At 42.3% G+C, this 21,989-nt stretch overlaps 1 long non-coding RNA gene across 1 annotated transcript; it reads left to right on the forward strand.

Annotated features, from left to right (window-relative positions):
- Positions 1–11,454: 11,454 nt before the first annotated feature.
- Positions 11,455–12,252, forward strand: LOC138671964 (uncharacterized). Its single transcript, XR_011319506.1, has 4 exons — positions 11,455–11,535; positions 11,618–11,758; positions 11,847–11,915; positions 12,118–12,252. It is a non-coding gene; the product is annotated as an uncharacterized lncRNA (long non-coding RNA).
- The last annotated feature ends 9,737 nt before the right edge of the window (positions 12,253–21,989 follow it).

Genomic DNA, 21,989 nt, shown 5'->3' on the forward strand with positions numbered 1-21,989 from the left:
CCTTGGCAAGGATAACCTAAGAGTTAATTCTAGTTTGTGGCCAAAAGCCATCATTCTAAGTATGATCGAAGTAACATCTCAAGAGTTTGTATTTAGTTCCTGGAATGTAAAGGCAATAAAATCACTTTATTAGAATCCAGTACAAAGTTATTAATTCAATATATCCATTGTGATTTGCATTTATGAGCACATATAAGTCTCAAGTTCTGCGGAAATACACTAAAAACACATGAAATCCGCATATGACAATATCAATAAAGTTTTGTCAAAGCCAAATGACATGAAGTACCAAAAGCATAGTAACTTTTTTTTAAACATGACATACCAAAATGAGACTTGGGGTATGTTTACACGTAGCATTGTTTTTAGCGTGCATATTTTACCCAGTGTAATTACAATGTCAGCATAGTCAATGAGATTTCTGAAATCTCATGCGTTTGCGATGTTTTCTTTTTGCATGCATTTTTGAACCCCGCTGCTTTTTTGATATCTCATCTATCCTGATGAGATGTATGCCTCCAAAGCCTAAAAAGGCACGAGAAGGGTAAATCGGGATCTGGCACTAATATACCTTGTCCTGTCTCGTGTAAGACTCCTGCACTTAGAATGGCAGTACCCAAGTGTGGAACTGCATAGTAGTAAGCCTCAAAGTAACCCACCCTATGCAATTCCACCTCAGTGCTGAGGGAGTATGTATGTTAGCAGAGGGCGGGAGAGAGGAAGGGTTCTGGGATGGCAAGAAACTATAAACCAGGTTTGCATGGTGTTTCACAACCTGTATAGAGCATGTGGTCATGACTTGATTACTGCCCTTGCAAGTGCAAGAGTCTTAGGCCGGGATCACACATACGCGAGATATGGCTGAGTCTCGCAGGTGAAAACCCAGCTCTGGGGCCGGCACTCGGGAGCGGAGCGTGCAGCTCCATGTATTGCTGTGCGGCTGCATGCTCCGCTCCCAAGTGCCGGTGCCAGAGGAGGGTTTTCACCTGCGAGACTCATCCGTATCTCGCGTATGTGTGATCCCGGCCTTACACGGGGCATAACATATATATTAGTGCTAGGTCCAGATTTATCCTTGCTCCAGCATAGACCTTGGAGGGATACGGTGAAACTGAACCATTACACTGGGGAACACAATTTTTTAAGAGTTAGGTCAGACAACTGTTCTTAATTAATCTTTGGATGCTGAATCCAGAAATGATCTCAGTTTTTCTCGATAACGTCAAGTTTTTGAACTATAGGATTTTTGTCTTCTCAAAACTATGTAAACTACTGTACCTAAAAAGTGTTGTTTTTTTTTTAAATAGTACAAATATGAACAAAAAATGAAATATATAAGAAATAGGCATGACAAAGTTGTGACTACTCTTACAAGTTGCCACGTAGCTCTATATGAGTCGAATTGTAATCAGATAACAAGTCTTATTACAGATATCAGTGCAATTGTGCTTTTCTGGCAGGTAAGTTGTGTAGGAAAAACTTGACGTGCTAGAAAAAAACTGACTACATTTTTGGAATCAGCATGCCAATTTTAGTATAAATCAGCTCAAAAACCTAACTCAACAGAAAATGTTTTTCAAATTGTTCCCCTGTGATTTATGAGCACTGGCAATGGTGAGCACTTTATATTGTTATACATGTTGGTCAGTACTTTATTTTTATCCTCCTACTCTAGGCTTATTTTTAATGGTACTAATAAAAGACAGATTTTAATACCTTTACTATTACAATATCTATTTCTGCTGATTAAACAGTTTGTGCCTGAGAGTTTAATAACATCCTTATTCACATGAAAAAGAAGCAAGTAAAAATGAGTAAAAAATGCATGCAAAAAAGCTATGAAATCGTGTTTATTGTATGCAGCATATTTCTTGTGATCACTCTCGTTTTTGATGCAGAAATCAATTTGCAAAATGTCCCATGTGAGCATGCTCAAAAACTGTACAATCAAAAATCACAAAGAAAAAACACAAATAACCTATATTTCCTAATAGGAAAATTTCTATTAGGTAAATTAGATTACTTACATTTTTTTCCTTACACTTCATCAGTGAGTTTTTCTTGCATGCATTGTAATTCAATTTTTGAGCTGTAGTTTTTTTTTCATAACAAAAATGTGAAGTGTCAAAAACTCACTAAAAACTCATTGTGCTAACTTAACCTAAGTAAAATTGCCACAGTCAGATATGTTGTAGCAAATTATCAGAGAAATTAGTTCTGATGCTGATAGTAACATACATAGTAACATAGTAACATAGTTAGTAAGGCCGAAAAAAGACATTTGTCCATCCAGTTCAGCCTATATTCCATCATAATAAATCCCCAGATCTACGTCCTGATGATATATTGAGCTGAGAGAGAGTTGTCTAGACTGGATAAAATTGTATTTAAAGAAGCACTCCTCCATCAAAGTTTTTCTCCTCTCAATATTTTGCCTTTCTACGCAGTTAATTCTTTTCTGTTCTATGTAGACAAAGGACCTCTATTTTCCCTGCATTTATCATTCCCCTCTTCAGTTCCTGAACCAGCTGCTCTGCTCCTCCCCCCTGCCAGGGACTTTTGCAGTGACTCATGAATCATACAGGGAAAATTAACCTCCTGTTTCTACATAGAGCTTAGAAGGATTCAGCTAGTCAGTTTTTAATGTCATAGACCTAATGGAAAAGAGACAAAATAGCTGGATAGAAGGGTTAAATGATGCAATGTAAGTACACATTGTTATATAATATGATGATTTCAATATACAGCCCTGGAAAAAAAATTAAGAGACCACTGCAAAATGTTCAGTTTGTCTGATTGTTTCTTTATAGGTATATTTTTGAGTAAAATGTAAATTGTTCTCTTATTCTATAAACTTCTAACAACATGTCTCAGAATTTCCAAGCAATAAATTTGGTATTTTTTTCCGACAAAGAAAAATGGTCTAAATTATAAAAGAAATCCAGTGCTTTCAGACCTCAAATAATGCAAAGAAAACAAGTTCATAATCATTTCGAAAAACAACAATACTAATGTTCTAACTCAAGAAGGGTTCAAAAATCAATATTTTGGGGAATAACCATGATTTTTAATCACAGCTTTCATACATCTTGGCATGCTTTTCACCAGTCTTTCACACTGCTTCTGGTGCAAAAATTTAAGTAGCTCTTTTTTGTCTGATGTCTTGTGACTATCCATCATCCTCTTGATTACATTCCAGAGGTTGTCAATGGGGTTTAGGTCTGGAGATTGGGCTGCCCATGACAGGGTTTTGATGTGGTGGTCTCTTAATTTTTTCCAGAGCTGTATGTTGTGCAAATTCTCCTTAGTTCACATGTGTGTTGCAAAATTTGGGGCTAAAAAACATTTTTGTGATAAAAATGTGATTTTGATTTTTTATTTTCACGGCTTAACATTATAAACTTCTGTGAAGCACCTAGGGGTTCAATTTTCTCAATACACATCTAGATAAGTTCCGTGAGGGGGTCTCGTTTTCAAAATGGTGTCAAATGTTGGCTGTTTCCACTGTTTAGGCACATCACAGACTCTCCAAACGTGACATGGCATCCGCTAATTATTCCAGCAGATTTTACATTTAAAAAGTCAGATGGTGCTCCTTCCCTTCTGAACCCTGCTGTGTGCCCAAACAGTAGTTTTCCCCCACATGAGAGGTATTGGCATGCTCAGGAAAAATAGCAACAAATTGTTTGGTCAGTTTTCTCCTGTTATCTTTGTAGAAGTATAAAAAAATTTGCGAAAAGAAGTTAAATGTTTATTTTTTCCTTCCACATTCTATTAATTCCTCTGAAGACCCTGAAGGGTTAATAAACTTCCTGAATGTGGTTTTGAGCACATTGAGGGGTGCAGTTTTAATAATGGTGTTACTTTTGGATATTTTCTGTCATATAGTCCCCTCAAAGTTCAAATGTGAGGTGGTCCCTAAAAAAATAGTTCTGTAAATTTTGTTGTTAAAATGAGAAATCGCTGGTCACTTTAACCCTTATAACTTCATAACAAAAACAAGATTTTTCAAAAATTGTTCTGATGTAAATTAGACATGTGGGAAATGTTATTTATTAACTCTTTTGTGTGACATGACTCTCTAATTTAGGGGCATAAAAGTTAATAGCTTGAAAACTGTAAAAGTTTTAAATTTTTTTCCAAATTTCCAATTTTTTCTCAAACATAAGTCATATCAAATAAATTTTACCGCTGTCATGAAGTACAATATGTCACAAAAAACATTCTCTGAATAATGGGGATCCATTATGGCGTTCCAGAGTTATTACCTCATAAAGTAGTGGATGTTGCCGAGCGAAAATTGCAAACTGCCATTGTAGTGACCAGTAAATTGAAATGACCAGTATATTGTAGTTACCAGTACGTTATGCCCAGCGTCTGGAGACACAAACCCGTAAATTAGGTGGGCTCTCATCACTACAGAAATGCTAAACAAGAGGGTGCTAAATGTGGTTTAGACAAACAGGGGCTCAGAAGGGAGGTGTTTATTTGGATTTGGAAGTGTAAAATTTGCTGAAGGGTGAGGAGCCATTTTGCTTTTTCAGAGCCTTTGTGCTATCAGTAATGGTGAAGCTCCCTTTATTTCAGTTAACAGATCATTGAACGGAGTGAGGATTTGCTGTTTTTGTGGATTGAGTTGAAGCTTTTATTGGGAACATTTTACATAACATTTGGGATCATATTTATCTGGCATGCTACGCTGAGCACTTACTTTGGGCTTTCAATCTACATCTCCGAGTGCTGTGACAGATAAAAACCCCCGAAAGAACCAATTACTATGATGAGGCAGCAAAATTATTATGGACTCCGTCTGGCCTCTGTTCAGCATTGTATTTCTTTTCAGAAGTGCCCAAAAGTGTGGTCGACTCCACTTTTAAGCTCACTTAAAAAGACAGATGCTGTCGGATCATAGGTGCTATGGTGTCCACAGTGCCTTTATCTGCTTCATTATAGAGGATCTTCTGCTGAGGGTTCCGTTCAAATCACGTATTTCAGAGGTTTACAAGCGCAGGATAAATGTGAGCTGAACCTTACCTCGATGTTTGGGAGGCAGAATGAACAAATCAACAGCAGATGAAGTATTGGTTTTATTTATTTTTTATGCTGTTCTACATGCGGTATAAGCAATTATACGACGTTATTCTTCGGGTCAGTGCAATTAGAGCAATATCAGATTTATGTCGGGTTTTTATGCTTGGCTGCTGTCGCACAGTAAAACATGATTTTAATTGCAAAAAATAGTTTTTTCATCGCCATATTTAGACAGCTATAATTTTTCCATATTTCAACTGACAGTCATGTGACAGCTTCTTTTTTGCGTGATGAAGTGATGTTTTTAATAGCACCATTTTTAGGCACATGACATTTTATGACTGCTTTCAAATCTGATTTTTTGGGAGGTAGAATTAACTATTTTTGTTTACCGTCATGTTTTTGATTGTGTTTTTATTTCCCTTTTTGTTCAACAGTATGATGATAAAGCCTATTTTTTTTGCCTTTTTTATTTATTTTATGGTGTTCACTGAAGTGGTTAACTCGCTTGGCCGTTTTATAGAGCATGTCGTCTAAGATCTACAGCAGAGATGGGACAATCTGTCCATAGGACAACATTCAGTTGTACACTGCACAAATCTGGCCATTATGGAAGAGTGGCAAGAAGAAAGCCATTTCTCAAAGGTATCCATAAAAAGCGTTGCTTAAAGTTTGCAACAAGCCACCTTGGAAACACACCAAACATGTGGAAGAAGGTGCTCTGGTCAGATGAAACCAAAATAGAACTTTTTGGCGACAATGCCAAATGATATGTTTGGCGTAAAGGCAACACAGCTCATCACCCTGATCACACCATCCCCACTATCAAACATGGTAGTGGCAGCATCATGGTTTGGGTCTTCTTTTCTTCAGCAGGAAAAGGGAAGATGGTTAAAATTGAAGGGAAGATGGATGGAGCCAAATACAGGACCATTCTTGAAGAAAACCTGTGGGAGTCTGCAAAAGACCTGAGACTGGGACAGAGATTTGTCTTCCAACAAGACAATGACCCCAAACATAAAGCAAAATCTACAATAGAATAGTTCACAAATAAAGTATCCAGGTGTTAGAATGGCCAAGTCAAAGTCCAGAACTCAATCCACTTTCTTTTTGAGTTGCGGCTTGTGATTGGTCACGTGAGCGGTCATATGACCGCTCAGCGACCAATCACAAGCCGCAATGTCATCGAAGGTCCTTAACGTGCTCATTCTTAGAGAGGGAAGCATGGCGGTTGCAGCGGTGACAACCAGGGCACTTCCGAGGGTAAGTATATCAATATTTTTTATTTTTATTCTTTATTTTACACATGAATCTTAATCCCGATACCAATTCCCGATATCACAAAAATATCGGAACTCGGTATCGGAATTCCGATACCGCAAATATCGGCCGATACCTGCGGTATCGGAATGCTCAACACTAGTCATAACAAACCACAATATGAGATTGGAGGACATAGCAACAGGGTTAGAGCAGGGGTGTCAAACTGCATTCCTCGAGGGCCTCAAACCATGCGTGTTTTCAAGATTTCCTTAGCATTACACAAGGTGCTGGAATCATTCTCTGCAGGTGATTAAATTATCACCTGTGCAATGCAAGGAAATCCTGAAAACATGACCTGTTTGCAGCCCTCGAGGAATGCAGTTTGACACCCCTGGGTTAGAGGACTTGGAGAACCATAACAGACGTAACGACATTAGAATACGCGGTCTCCCTAAGTCCGTAAGCCCGTCTGAGCTGGATATTACAGTACAAAAACTGTTTCTTGAGATCTTAAATGACAAAGATGAAGGCCCTATAGAATTTGACCGGATTCACAGAGCCCTTGGACCTAAGCCGCAATCGGACTCGAGACCTAGAGAGGTCATTTGCAGAATACATTATTATAAAGTCAAAGAAACTATTATGCTAACCGCCAGACTGAAAGGCTCCATCACCTTTGACGGAACTCAGATCTTAATCCTCTCGGATTTGTCCAGGCGGACTTTACAGCTAAGAAGAGCCTTGCGACCAATATTGTCCCTCCTTAAGGAAAAAAACATCCTTTATAAGTGGGGATTTCCGTTCCAGCTGATAGCTTTCAAGGGCAGGAAATCGGCAATCTTCCGTAACCTGGGTGTCCTAGCCACTTTTCTGGAAACTTTCGAATTACCTCTGACTGAAATTCCTGATTGGCCGAGATCCCCACAGCTCCCTGACATCCCACCGAGATGGCTGAAAGCTCCCTTTAGCAAACAACAAAGGAAGAATATTTCGGCCCCCAGTCAAACCTGAGGGGACTCCCCTGTCCTCCCTCCGGTTTCCAAGGTTGCTGTTCGACACACATGTGCTCCGACGGGTGGTTTAAACTATTGATCCAGTGTGTATCCAGTTTACCCGCGCTTGGTAGCGCGGTTAGTTCTCAACTAAGTGGACACTTTAATCTACTACTTGTTAAGTTTAGAAGGTCAAATCTTCCTCCTAATAGTTTGTACTGTGAAGTCAGAGTTTAAAAATTAATATAGGAGGGGTTGGACGTTGGTTAATTTTGATAGACTTAAATATTGTTTATTACTGGTTATTGTTTTACCTGGTCATGGGGGTGGCGGGTGAAAGTTGGACCCCGCCCTCGGCTTTTCCTCACTTAAATAGATGTACTTGGTGGACCCTAGATACACCACCACATCGCGACTTCTTCCTTTAGGTGTACACTCACCACACACGGAATTTTTACTATTTCTTTTCAATCTGCTTGCTTTCTTTTCCCTACCCTGTTGTGTCATCCTCAATCCTCTAACCTATTCCCTACCCCGGAATCACACATGAGCTTCCAAGGGGCCCGGTTTCCGCTCTCACACAGCCATTTCCTCAAACAACACCTTGACTATGGCTGAAGTAAAATTTTGCTCTTTTAATGTTAAGGGGTTAAATATACCAGAGAAAAGAAAACAGATATTGTACTCCAGCCATAAGCAACGTGTCTCAATCCTGCTACTTCAGAAGACTCACTTTAAGACTGGTGTGACCCCTGACTGTACGTCTTTTTACTACCCGAAATGGTATCATAGTACAAATGCTCACTCTAAGTCCAGGGGTGTGTCCATAGGTTTCAATAAGTCCTTTCTTGCAGAGGTTCGTGACTCGATGATTGATACGGAAGGGAGGTTTGTTTTCTTGAAGTTGGCTTGGAAATCTCGTGAGCTCATCTTGGCAAATGTTTATTTTCCTAACCAGGACCAGCAGAAATTCAGTCTTTCATGCATAAAGCTCCTGGAGAAATTTGCAGGTGTCTCGCCGATTATCCTTGGGGGCGACTTTAACCTTCCAATGAACCCTCTAATTGACATATCAATGGGTAAGTACTCTTATTCCTGGTCTACCATTAAAAAGGTGAGAAGGCAGATGAGTGATCTGTGACTGGTTGATGTGTGGAGGGCTCTCCATCCAAGCACGAGAGACTATAGCTTCTACTCACAGGTGCATTCAACTTATAGTAGAATTGATTATTTTTTCGTATCCCACTCACTGTTGGATTTGGGGGTGGGGGCGGAGGTGGGGTCGATGTTGAGGTCCGACCATGCGCCCATTTTTTTCTCAATAAAGCTGGACCCTTCGGCAAAACCAAAATTTTCCTGGCAATTGAATGAGAATTTACTGCCGGATCCGATGTGCGCCTCAGAGGTGAGGTGTAATATAGAAGGTTTTGTGGTGAACCATGCCTCGGACCCCACGTCCCCTGCGATAAGATGGGAGGCCCTGAAGAGTGTACTGAGGGGCGTTCTTATCTCGCATGGAGCTCGCCTCAAGAAGATCCGCATAGCAGAAATAGCTGATCTTTCTACCCAGATCTCTAAACTTGAGACACAGCACAAAAAGGATCTTTCCCCGCTCACCCTGTCGGATTTATCCACGGCTAGACAAAAATTATTAACTATCCTGGATCAGAGATCCCGTTGTTGTAGGGAGAGAGTCAAAAGCCGTTTCTATCACTTGGGTAACAAGAGTGGCAAACTTTTGGCGAGGGCTTTACACCCGCGAGGCCCACAAACATTTATACCGTTTATAAGAAATGCCAAGGGTAAAGTAGCTCATAGTACACGTGACATATTATCCAGTTTTTATGACTATTATAATTCCCTGTATAATATAAAGGGTCACTTTAAAGATCTTCCGACTCACTTGCTCCACGACAAGATCAAATCCTATATACAATCAAACAGGTTGCCCGCGGTCTCGGAGGAGTGTCTGGCGGGCCTTGAGGAGGACTTCTCGTTAGAGGAGGTCACCTCAGTGAATGAGGACTTGAAGTCGGGCAAAAGCCCTGGCCCTGATGTTACTCAGCAGGATTTTACAAACAATTCTCGGATCTGCTGGGCCCTCTATTCCTAGCCGTGTGTAATTTTGTTGCCTCCGGGGGATCTTTTCCTCCACAAGCTCTAGCTGCACATATAACAGTCATCCCGAAACCAGAGAAAGATCCCTTGTTATGTAGTAGTTATCATCCCATATCACTTATCAATATAGATGTTAAAATTTATGCCAAAATGATAGCTAATATATTAAGTTGTCTCATACCTCACCTGATCAACCAAGATCAGGTGGGATTCGTCCCGGGAAGAGAAGCTAGAGATAACACCATAAGAACTATTTCTTTGATAGATAGAGCAAATAGGACGGGAGACCCCATGTGTATATTCTCAATTGACGCCGAGAAGGCGTTCGACAGGGTGGGCTGGGATTTTAAGTACCAAATGTTAGAGGGTATTGGATTAAAAAAGAAAATGCTGAGGAGTATTATCGCCCTATATGATTCCCCCTCTGCTCAGATCAAAGTTAATGGCTCTTTATCGGATCCCCTGCGTATTCGAAATGGCACGAGGCAGGGATGTCCGCTGTCACCCCTGTTATATATATTAACTATGGAACATTTGGCCAATGCGATTCGTAATAACAGATGTATAAAAGGAGTGAAGATCCTCTCAGAGGAACACAAACTAGCACTTTTTGCTGATGATGTGCTCATGTTTATTTCCTCCCCTATAACCACTATACCCAATATTTTACCGGAATTGCATTGCTTTGGCCAACTGAGCAATTTTAAAATAAATTCACATAAATCTGAAATGCTAAACATCTCTTTGCCACCAGCATTGGTCCTCCAATTACATTCCTTCCCGTTTAGATGGCGTTCTGGCTCCCTTAGATACCTGGGTATAGATCTGACTGCCAAGACGTCACAATTATACGAAACTAATCATAAAATGGCCCTTCGTAAAGCTAAGCTTGATCTGGAGAAATGGAACAGACTACACTTGTCATGGCTTGGGAGGATCAATACAATAAAAATGGATTTACTATCACGTCTTCTGTATTTTTTCCAGACTATACCTATGGTTCTCCCTGCCTCTTTTTTCTCCAGACTCAAGATGGCAATTACAAGGTATATTTGGTCGGGCGGGCGTCCTCGCCTGTCGTACCAACTTTTAAGCAGATTTAAACAGGATGGGGGTTTGAGTCTCCCTGACTTCCAGATTTATAGCCATGCCTCTCTCGGAACCTGCCTTCTGGATCTCTACCATCATAAACATAAAAAAAGTGGGTAAATCTAGAGTCAAAGATCTCAGTGACTAATCCCAAAACAAGCATCTGGCAGAGTGGAGATACTGGGGCTCGGGGCGGGAGTCTCCCCTTCCTAACGAGAAATCTGATCCTTTTTGTCAAACGCAACAATTTAAAGCTCAATATTTCATCTACACCAGGCCCCCTGACCCCGATCTCTGACAATCCAGACTTCCCCGCGGGTCTAGATAAAGTCGTATTTCTTCATAAACACAGGGATGACCATCCAATAGTATATGATTACATATCCCAATCCTCCATAAAACCTTTGCAGTCCCTCTATGGAGGGGCGGAGATCCCCCTGGGGTGTGGTTCTTCTATGAGCAAATCAAGAGCTATATTTACAAGATTTCTAGACGGGTTGATTTATTCAGACCACTTACTCCCTTTGAGTCAGCTTGCTTGGATGGGGACCCTCCATCGCACACGGTTTCATTCTTATATAAAATGTTCCAGGAGCATCGGCTGTCTACAGTTGATCCTCCAGCCTTCTTTTCCAAATGGGAAAATGACCTGAACAAACCATTAACACCTGAAGACAGGAATAAGAGTCTCCGGGACATCACGTAAGTTCACAATCATTGATTGCATTTTTTTTAACATCACACGGGACATAACAGGGTAGCTGAAATATTTGAAGACATTACAGACGCAGTAATGACACAGCGGCCTAACACGCCTCCACCATCTGTTGCGACCATGCACCCTCGCACCCCTGTGAAGTGTTATATAAATTTTATGTTTCAGTATATTGTTAGCTTTGATCTGCAGCACTCTACATGTGTATTTATAGATTGCGTTTGTTAACTTTATGTGTAGAGAGACAGCGGCGGCAACAGGTACCTGCCATTGCCAGAAGCACCACAGCATCCACCACCAGCGGGAGCCCAGAGCCCGGGACGTCACGTAAGTTAACAATCATTGATTACAGTTTTTCAACTGCATAAGGGACATAAGAGGGTAGCGGTAATATTTGAATACATTACAGACGCAGTAATGACCCAGCGGCCTACCACGCCTCCACCAGACAGCAGACGGCCTCGCACCCCTACACCACCCTCAACACCTCCCTTCCGACACTCCTCTTCCTCCCCCGGGTCGGCGGCATTCTCCCCAGAAGCTAACATACGTAAGTGACCAAAACAGCGAGCGCTTCCCAACGGCGTGTTCCATAGTTAACCAGATCTGTTATTATTTCCTTTTCGGTGCTGCATCAGTGTCCAGATCGCTGGGATGGGAAATTAGCACCTCTGGTTCTGGCAATGAGGAACCGGCGTCCCTTCTCCGTAAGTATCAACATAATACGAGTGGTTTTCTGCTGGATGTCACAATAGACAACTAAAACTGTAAAATTTAATAAAATTAACATCGCCCTGTGGTGCCAGACCAAATAGAAATTTACAACACACAAAATTTGGTCCTGCCACAGAGGTCGAGATGTATTTTCAGCGGATTCAACGTTGGTTCTCCAACCTCTTCTATCCACAGAACCGCCCACCGTAAGAGAGCTCCTGGCGAGACAATTGCGCCTGGAGCGGACAGCAGCGCTCCTGCAGCAGACAGCAGCGCTCCTCCAGGCTCAAGTAGAGCAGCAGGGCGTGACGCTGCGACACCTCTTGGGCCGTGGAAGGAGATAATTTTTTTTTTTTTGGTTATGTTATATTTAGTTGTTAAATAATTTTAAACCAAGAAATTGTTACAAAAAAACCCAAAAATCTTCGCATTCTTTCTTTAATGTTTACCAAGCTATAAGGGTTAACAGCACCATTTAATAGGCATCACATTTACTTTAAGTTAGAGAGGTTTATATGACAGCAAAGCCAAAAAAATTTTTTTTTTATACGGCGCGATCCTGCCAGGGTACAGCTCCAGAACCATTAAAGTACTGACAGTATTTTTCGCGACAGTCCCTTGCATCGTCTGCCTGTCTGCCAGATCCAAGTGCTTGAAGAGCTGTAAAATTATCAGGTTGTGTACGCCATTCCCCGGGCACAATATCTCCGGTTCTTGCGTCCACTGCATCAATAAACGAAGGAGGAGAATAGGAGCTCGTATCATGACGTCTCAGGAAATTATGGAGCACACAGCATGCCAAAACCACAAAGTCTATAGACGGCAGCTTCAAGTTGATAGCTGTGTGGAACACTCTAAACCGATTTGCCATAATCCCAAAGGCATTTTCAACCACACGACGGGCCCTCGACAACCGGTAATTAAAGATTCTGCGCTCCGGTGTGAGTGTTCTCTGTGCAAATGGCTTCAGCAAATGTGGATGAAGAGGGAAAGCTTCATCAGCGATGAAGACAAAATTTAGGTTTGCTTTTGTGTCTTCATTTAGTGGCAACAGCAGTTCATTGTTCCTCAAGCTTTCCCCAAATGAAGTGTGTTCAAAAACACCACCGTCGGAGACTCGACCATTCATGCCAACATCTACATCGACAAACTCATAGTTCGCATTGACAAGGGCCATGAGGATCACACTGAAATATCCTTTGTAGTTGAAAAAGAAGGATCCAGAGTTGGCTGGTTGCGTGATGCGCACATGCTTTCCATCTAATGCACCACCGCAGTTTGGAAACTGCCACAGCTTATCAAAATCGGAAGCAATCCTCTTCCACTCATCCGCCGTCTTGGGAAACTGCAAGATGAGAAGGAAACATGTACAAATTAGGTCAAATATATTATGCACATACACTCTCATGTGGACATCCTACAGTGATTGAGGCGCAGTATGGATTAGTATAACAAAGTCAACAACCCTGAGTATGCAGGCAGCCATTTTATCAGATGGCTTCGGTGACTCAGAGGGGGTGCTAAACAATATATCTAAATTATATAATCAATAAAATTAGGTTGGGAGCATCAAATAAAAGAAGGGTGGCGCAGGGTTGGAGCAGCACATATCAGAATGGAGCCGCAAAATGGTAGCAGCACATGTCAGAATGGAGGCGCAGGATCACAGCAGCACATGTCAGAATGGGGGCGCAGGATGGGAGCAGCACATGATAGGATGTAGAACATATACCAATAGAAATGCGCGTAAACAGGGCGTAGAACGGGTTAAATAGCTAGTATAATATATCGACATAACACAGCAGCCAATAAAATATAGTAGTACCTCCATATAATGCCTTAAGCTGCGCACAATGGCCTCGCATGTCTCCGGAATCACAACGCTCAGGAAAGGTCTGGAAACAGCAGCGGAAAACTGCAAATCCTGAAGAGACCTTCCTGTTGCCAGGAACCGCAGTGTCACCGCCAACCTTTCATCCATGGGCACGGCTGCACGCATCGGCGTATCACACCTTTGTATGAGTGGCATAACAGCAGACAGTATTATTTTGAAGGATTCCTCCGACATCCGAAGGTAGTTTCTGAAATCATGAGGGTTATTGTCACGTAACTCTCTTATGAGACCCATGTGTGACAATGAGGATCTTTTCTGCAGCCAGCTCCGGGTCCACATGCGACGTTTTCGTTTAGGACGTCTCTCCTCTTGGAGACGTGCTGCCTGAAACACCAGGGCAGCAGCAACAACAGAACTCTCATCGGAAGTGAGCATAGTTCCTAAAAAGAAATCAAACGTACAATAAATACACGTGCTTACAAAACAATGTTCTGACCATTGATCTAATAACTATATATTTTACTACTGGTATTAAATGGAGCAGTCAACCATCTCGATCTGTAAAAGAATTAATTGGGCCACGCTACAGCTGTGTACCTGAGGTTCTCAGGCCTACCCTACTCTCCATAAAGGAACAATCGACCACGCTACAGCGTTTATCCACGTTGAAGCGCAACATATGCTACGCTGAAGCGTTATACATACCTTTTGCGGTAAAAGTCTAGTAGTAGAAGAAAAGTCCAGGAAATCCAGCGAATTTAGGAGTTCTGTTTACAGCACGTGCTACAGAGAGAAATGAATAGCGCGCTCGAGAGCTCCGGTTTTATCCGCTGGGAACAATAGTCCTTTGTCGAATGAGCGCACAGTATTGTACCGCCCAATCAGCACTTGGGAGGTGGAGAATTCAGCACTCCTACGTAGCCAACTCCTCCGCCCTTTACATCGTATACAATATCGTGCACACCTTTGTTACACTATGCGATCATGCCGCCACAGCGGGACACTAGACGACGAAAGAAAGTTTCAAACGATGTGCTACGACGTACGATTCACAGCGGGGTCCCGGATCGCAGGAGCGTGTCACACACTGCGATATCGTACCTATATCGCTCGAACATCACAAATCGTGCCGTCGTAGCGATCAAAATTGCACTGTGTGACGGTACCCTTATTCACACGTTCAGATCCTTATTGTGTGCAAATTACCAGGAGAGGAGTTATAGACTCTTGTCTCATTGGTACAGATGTCCAGACAGCATTCATGTGATGTTCCCCAATACTCCAGATACATGCTGGAGATGTTGGAAGGAGAAGGGAACATATCCACATATTTGGTGGTCTTGTCCACACATTAGAGGCTTTTGGGAGGACGTTTTTGATCTCCATAATAAATTATCTCTTCACAAGGTCCGACCTACAATGGAGGCGGCTCTACTTTCTATTTGTGATCTTTCCATAGCCAGGTTTAAGAAAGGCCTTCTCAGACATTTATTGACAGCTGCACGCAATTTGATACCCCGTTACTGGAAGCAATCGAATATTCCTTCAAGATCTGAATTTGTAGAAGAGCTAAACCATATCTTCAGAATGGAGCAGCTGATCGGTCAGGATACGGGAACTCTGGACAAGGTACTGAACATATGGACCCCTTGGATAATATTTAGAGAAACCATAGAGCTAACTACTTGGATTAACTAATCTATGCAAAGTACTGTTGAGGTCTTTGGGCCTGTAATTTTTCGGTGTGAATAAACATGCATTAACACTAACTACAAGCTGGGTTGTACAGGATAGCGGAAGCCGTGCCCTCCCTCCCCCTTTTGTCTAGTCTTTCTTTGTCGTCCCCCCCACTCTTCACTTTTCTTTTCTTAACCCCTTTACCCCCAAGGGTGGTTTGCACGTTAATGACCGGCCAATTTTTACAATTCTGACCACTGTCCCTTTATGAGGTTATAACTCTGGAACGCTTCAATGGATCCTGGTGATTCTGACATTGTTTTCTCGTGACATATTGTACTTCATGACAATGGTAAAAATTATTTGATAGTACCTGCGTTTATTTGTGAAAAAAACGGAAATTTGGCGAAAATTATGAAAATTTCGCAATTTTCCAACTTTGAATTTTTATGCAATTAAATCACAGAGATATGTCACACAAAATACTTAATAAGTAACATTTCCCACATGTCTACTTTACATCAGCACAATTTTGGAACCAAAATTTTTTTTTGTTAGGGAGTTATAAGGGTTAAAAGTTGACCAGCAATTTCTCATTTCTACAACACCATTTTATTTTAGGGACCACATCTCATTTGAAGTCATTTTGAGGGGTCTATATGATAGAAAATACCCAAGTGTGACACCATTCTAAAAACTACACCCCTCAAGGTGCTCAAAACCATATTCAAGAAGTTTATTAACCCTTCTGGTGCTTCACAGGAATTTTTTGAATGTTTAAATAAAAATGAACATTTAACTTTTTTTCACAAAAAATGTAATTCAGCTCCAATTTGTTTTATTTTACCAAGGGTAACAGGAGAAAATGGACCCCAAACATTGTTGTACAATTTGTCCTGAGTATGCCAATACCCCACATGTGGGGGTAAACCACTGTTTGGGCGCATGGCAGAGCTCGGAAGCGAAGGAGTGCCATTTGACTTTTCAATGCAAAATTGACTGGAATTGAGATGGGACGCCATGTTTCGTTTGGAGAGCCCCTGATGTGGCTAAACATTGAAACCCCCCACAAGTGACACCATTTTGGAAAGTAGACCCCCTAAGGAACTTATCTAGAGGTGTGGTGAGCACTTTGACCCAACAAGTGCTTCACAGAAGTTTATAATGTAGAACCGTAAAAATAAAAAATCATATTTTTTCACAAAAATTATCTTTTCGTCCCCAATTTTTTATTTTCCCAAGGGTAAGAGAAGAAATTGGACCCCAAAAGTTGTTGTACAATTTGTCCTGAGTACGCTGATAGCCCATATGTGGGGGTAAACCACTGTTTGGGCGGATGGGAGAGCTCGGAAGGGAAGGAGCGCCGTTTGACTTTTCAATGCAAAATTGACAGGAATTGAGATGGGACGTCATGTTGCGTTTGAAGAGCCACTGATGTGCCTAAACATTGAAACCCCCCACAAGTGACACCATTTTGGAAAGTAGACCCCCTAAGGAACTTATCTAGAGGTGTGGTGAGCACTTTGACCCACCAAGTGCTTCACAGAAGTTTATAATGGAGAGCCATAAAAATAAAACAAAATTTTTTTCCCACAAAAATTATTTTTTTAGCCCCCAGTTTTGTATTTTCCTGAGGGTAACAGGAGAAATTGGACCCCAAAATTTGTTGCCCAATTTGTCCTGAGTGCGATGATACACCATATGTGGGGGGAACCACTGTTTGGGCACATGGGAGGGCTCAGAAGGGAAGGAGTGCCATTTGAATGCAGACTTAGATGGAATGGTCTGCAGGTGTCACATTGCGTTTGCAGAGCCCCTAATGTACCTAAACAGTAGAAACCCCCCACAAGTGACACCATTTTGGAAATTAGACCCCCTTAGGAACTTATCTAGATGTGTGCTGAGCGCTTTGACCCACCAAGGGCTTCACAGAAGTTTATAATGGAGAGCCGTAAAAATAAAACAAAAATTTTTTCCCACAAAAATTATTTTTCAGCCCCCAGTTTTGTATTTTCCCGAGGGTAAAAGGAGAAATTCGACCCCACAATTTGTTGTCCAATTTGTCCTGAGTGCGCTGATACCCCATATGTGGGGGGGAACCACTGTTTGGGCGCATGGGAGGGCTCGGAAGGGAAGGAGCTCCATTTGGAATGAGGACTTAGATGGATGTGTTGTGAGAACTTTGAACCCCCACGTGTTTCACTACAGTTTATAACGCAGAGCCGTGAAAATAAAAAATCTTTTTTTTTCCCACAAAAAATATGTTTTAGCCCCGAGTTTTGTATTTTCCCAAGGGTAGCAGGAGAAATTGGACCCCAAAAGTTGTTGTCCTATTTGTCCTGAGTACGCTGATACCCCATATGTTGGGGTAAACCCCTGTTTGGGCACACGGGAGAGCTCGGAAGGGAAGAAGCACTGTTTTACTTTTTCAACGCAGAATTGGCTGGAATTGAGATCGGACGCCATGTCGCGTTTGGAGAGCCCCTGATGTGCCTAAACAGTGGAAACCCCCCAATTATAACTGAAACCCTAATCCAAACACATCCCTAACCCTAATCCCAACAGTAACCCTAACCACACCTCTAACCCTGACACACACCTAACCCTAATCCCAACCCTATTCCCAACCGTAAATGTAATCTAAACCCTAACTGTAGCCCTAGCCCTAACCCTAGCCCTAACCCTAATCCTAACCCTAGCCCCAACCCTAGCCCTAACCCTAGCCCTAACCCTAGCCCTAACCCTAACCCTAGCCCTAACCCTAACCCTAGCCCTAACCCTAGCCCTAGCCCTAACCCTAACCCTAGCCCTAACCCTAGCCCTAACCCTAGCCCTAACCCTAGCCCTAACCCTAACCCTAGCCCTAACCCTAGCCCTAACCCTAGCCCTAATGGGAAAATGGAAATAAATACATTTTTTTAATTTTTCCCTAACTAAGGGGGTGATGAAGGGGGGTTTGATTTACTTTTATAGCGGTTTTTTTAGCGGATTTTTATGATTGGCAGCCGTCACACACTGAAAGACGCTTTTTATTGCAAAAAATATTTTTTGCGTTACCACATTTTGAGAGCTATAATTTTTCTATATTCTGGTCCACAGAGTCATGTGAGGTCTTGGTTTTTGCGGGACGAGTTGATGTTTTTATTGGTAACATTTTCGGGCACGTGACATTTTTTGATCGCTTTTTATTCCGATTTTTGTGAGGCAGAATGACCAAAAACCAGCTATTCATGAATTTCTTTTGGGGGAGGCGTTTATACCGTTCCGCGTTTGGTAAAATTGATGAAGCAGTTTTATTCTTCGGGTCAGTACGATTACAGCGACACCTCATTTATATCATTTTTTTATGTTTTGGCGCTTTTATACGATAAAAACTATTTTATAGAAAAAATAATTATTTTTGCATTGCTTTATTCTCAGGACTATAACTTTTTTATTTTTTTGCTGATGATGCTGTTTGGCGGCTCGTTTTTTGCGGGACAAGATGACGTTTTCAGCGGTACCATGGTTAGTTATATCTGTCTTTTTGATCGCGTGTTATTCCACTTTTTGTTCGGCAGTATGATAATAAAGCGTTGTTTTTTGCCTCGTTTTTTTTTTTTTTTTCTTACGGTGTTTACTGAAGGGGTTAACTAGTGGGCCAGTTTTATAGGTCGGGCCGTTACGGATGCGGCGATACTAAATATGTGTACTTTTATTGTTTTTTTTTTTTATTTAGATAAAGAAATGTATTTATGGGAATAATATTTTTATTTTTTTTTTCATTATTTTGGAATATTTTTTTTTATTTTTTTTTACACATTTGAAATTTTTTTTTTTTACTTTTTTACTTTGTCCCAGGGGGGGACATCACAGATCAGTGATCTGACAGTTTGCACAGCACTCTGTCAGATCACTGATCTGACATGCAGCGCTGCGGCCTTCACAGTGCCTGCTCTGAGCAGGCTCTGTGAAGCCACCTCCCTCCCTGCAGGACCCGGATCCGCGGCCATCTTGGATCCGGGGCTGGAGGGAGCAGGGAGGGAGGTGAGACCCTCGCAGCAACGCGATCACATCGCATTGCTGCGGGGGGCTCAGGGAAGCCCGCAGGGAGCCCCCTCCCTGCGCGGTGCTTCCCTGTACCGCCGGCACATCGCGATCATCTTTGATCGCGGTGTGCCGGGGGTTAATGTGCCGGGGGCGGTCCGTGACCGCTCCTGGCACATAGTGCTGGATGTCAGCTGCGATAAACAGCTGACACCCGGCCGCGATCGCCGGCGCTCCCCCCGTGAGCGCTGCCGATCGGATATGACGTACTATTGCGTCCTTGGGAAGTAAAGCCCACCCCACATGGACGCAATAGTACGTCTAATGGCAGAAAGGGGTAAATCATTAAATTGGTTAAACCACATTATAATTATAAGTAGGATTCTATTTGGTTACCCTACTTTAACCCATTTAAGTCGCGGCCCTTTTTCGTTTATGCGTTTTCATTTTTCACTTCCCTCCTTCCCAGAGCCATAACTTTTTTATTTTTCCGTCAATATGGTCATGTGAGGGCTTATTTTTTGTGGGACGAGTTGTACTTTTGAATGATACCATTGGTTTTACCATGTCTTTTACTAGAAAACGGGGAAAAAATTCCAAGTGCGGCGAAATTGCAAAAAAAGTGCAATCCCACACTTGTTTTTTGTTTGGCTTTTTTGCTAGGTTCATTAAATGCTAAAACTGACCTGCCATTGTGATTCTCTAGGTCATTACGAGTTCATAGACATGTAATATATCTAGGTTGTTTTTTATCCAAGTGGTGAAAAAAAATTCAAAACTTTGCTTAAAAAAAAAAAAAAAGTGCCATTTTCAGATACCCAAAGCGTCTCCATATTTCGTGATCTGGGGTCGCGTTAGGGCTTATTTTTTGCATGCCGAGTTGACGTTTTTAATGATACCATTTCGGTGCAGATGTGTTCTTTTGATTGCCCGTTATTGCATTTTAATGCAATGTCACGGCGACCAAAAAAACGTAATTCTGGCGTTTCGGATTTTTTTCTCGCTACGCTGTTTAGCGATCAGGTTAATGCTTTTTTTTATTGATAGATCGGGCGATCCTGAACGCGGCGATACCAAGTACGTGTAGGTTTTTTTTTTAAATTGTTTTATTTAGGATAGGGCGAAACTTTTTAAAAACATTTTTTTTTACTTGTGCCATGCTTCAATAGCCTATATGGGAGGCAAGAAGCTGGCATAGCCTGATCGGCTCTGCTACATAGCAGCAATCATCAGATCGCTGCTATGTAGCTGAAATGCAGGTGTGCTGTGAGCGCCGACCACAGGGGGGCGTGTTGTGAATTCTGTTGTAAAGCTCCCTCCTGTGGTCATGAATGGTACTTCGGCTGGTTCTGTCAATGGGCTTCCTCTGGTGGTTGTGAGTGGAGCTGCGGCTTCTGAGGTTCCTTCCACAAGTGACGAGGTTAATTCGTTAGCTGGCTGCTCTATTTAACTCCACCTAGATCATTGCTCCATGCCACCTGTCAATGTTCCAGTATTGGTCTAGTTCGCTCCTGGATCGTTCTTGTGACCTGTCTTCCCAGCAGAAACTAAGTTCCTGCTTGTTTTTCTCTGTTTGCTATTTTTTCTGTCCAGCTTGCTATTTTGATTTTTGTCTTGCTTGCTGGAAGCTCTGGGACGCAGAGGGAGCGCCTCCGCACCGTGAGTCGGTGCGGAGGGTCTTTTTGCACCCTCTGCGTGGTCTTTTTGTAGTTTTTTGTGCTGACCGCAAAGTTACCTTTCCTATCCTCTGTCTGTTCAGTAAGTCGGGCCTCACTTTGCTAAATCTATTTCATCTCTGTGTTTGTAATTTTCATCTTAACTCACAGTCATTATATGTGGGGGGCTGCCTTTTCCTTTGGGGAATTTCTCTGAGGCAAGGTAGGCTTTATTTTTCTATCTTTAGGGCTAGCTAGTTCCTTAGGCTGTGACGAGGCGCCTAGGGAACGTCAGGAGCGCTCCACGGCTATTTCTAGTGTGTGTGATAGGTTTAGGGATTGCGGTCAGCAGAGTTCCCACGTCTCAGAGCTTGTCCTGTATTATTAGTAACTATTGGGTCATTCCGTGTGCTCTTAACCACCAGGTCCATTATTGTCCTCACCACCAGGTCATAACAGGGGCGCTCACAGCAGGCCGGCATCAGTAACCATAGAGGTCTCAAGGACCTCTATGGTTACCTTCCTGATGCATCGCCGACCCCCGATCATGTGTGTTGGGGTTGGCGATGACATCATTTCTGGCCGCCCGGCCGGAAGCGCCGGTTAAATGCCGCTGTCTGCGTTTGACAGCGGCATTTAACAGGTTAATAGCGGCGGGTGAAAAGCGATTTCACCCGCAGCTATTGCGCGCACATGTCAGCTGTACAAAACAGCTGACATGTCGCGACTTTGATGTGGGCTCACCGCCGGAGCCCACGTCAAAGGGGGTGACACGGCATGCGCAGTACTAGTACGGCGCATGTCGTGAAGGGGTTAACGATACATTCAAACTAGTTAATAGTTCCGGGTGAATTGGACTCTTAATGACCATGCAT

Source organism: Ranitomeya imitator, chromosome 3, assembly GCF_032444005.1.
Source record: "Ranitomeya imitator isolate aRanImi1 chromosome 3, aRanImi1.pri, whole genome shotgun sequence".
NCBI classification, from domain to species: Eukaryota; Metazoa; Chordata; class Amphibia; order Anura; family Dendrobatidae; genus Ranitomeya; species Ranitomeya imitator.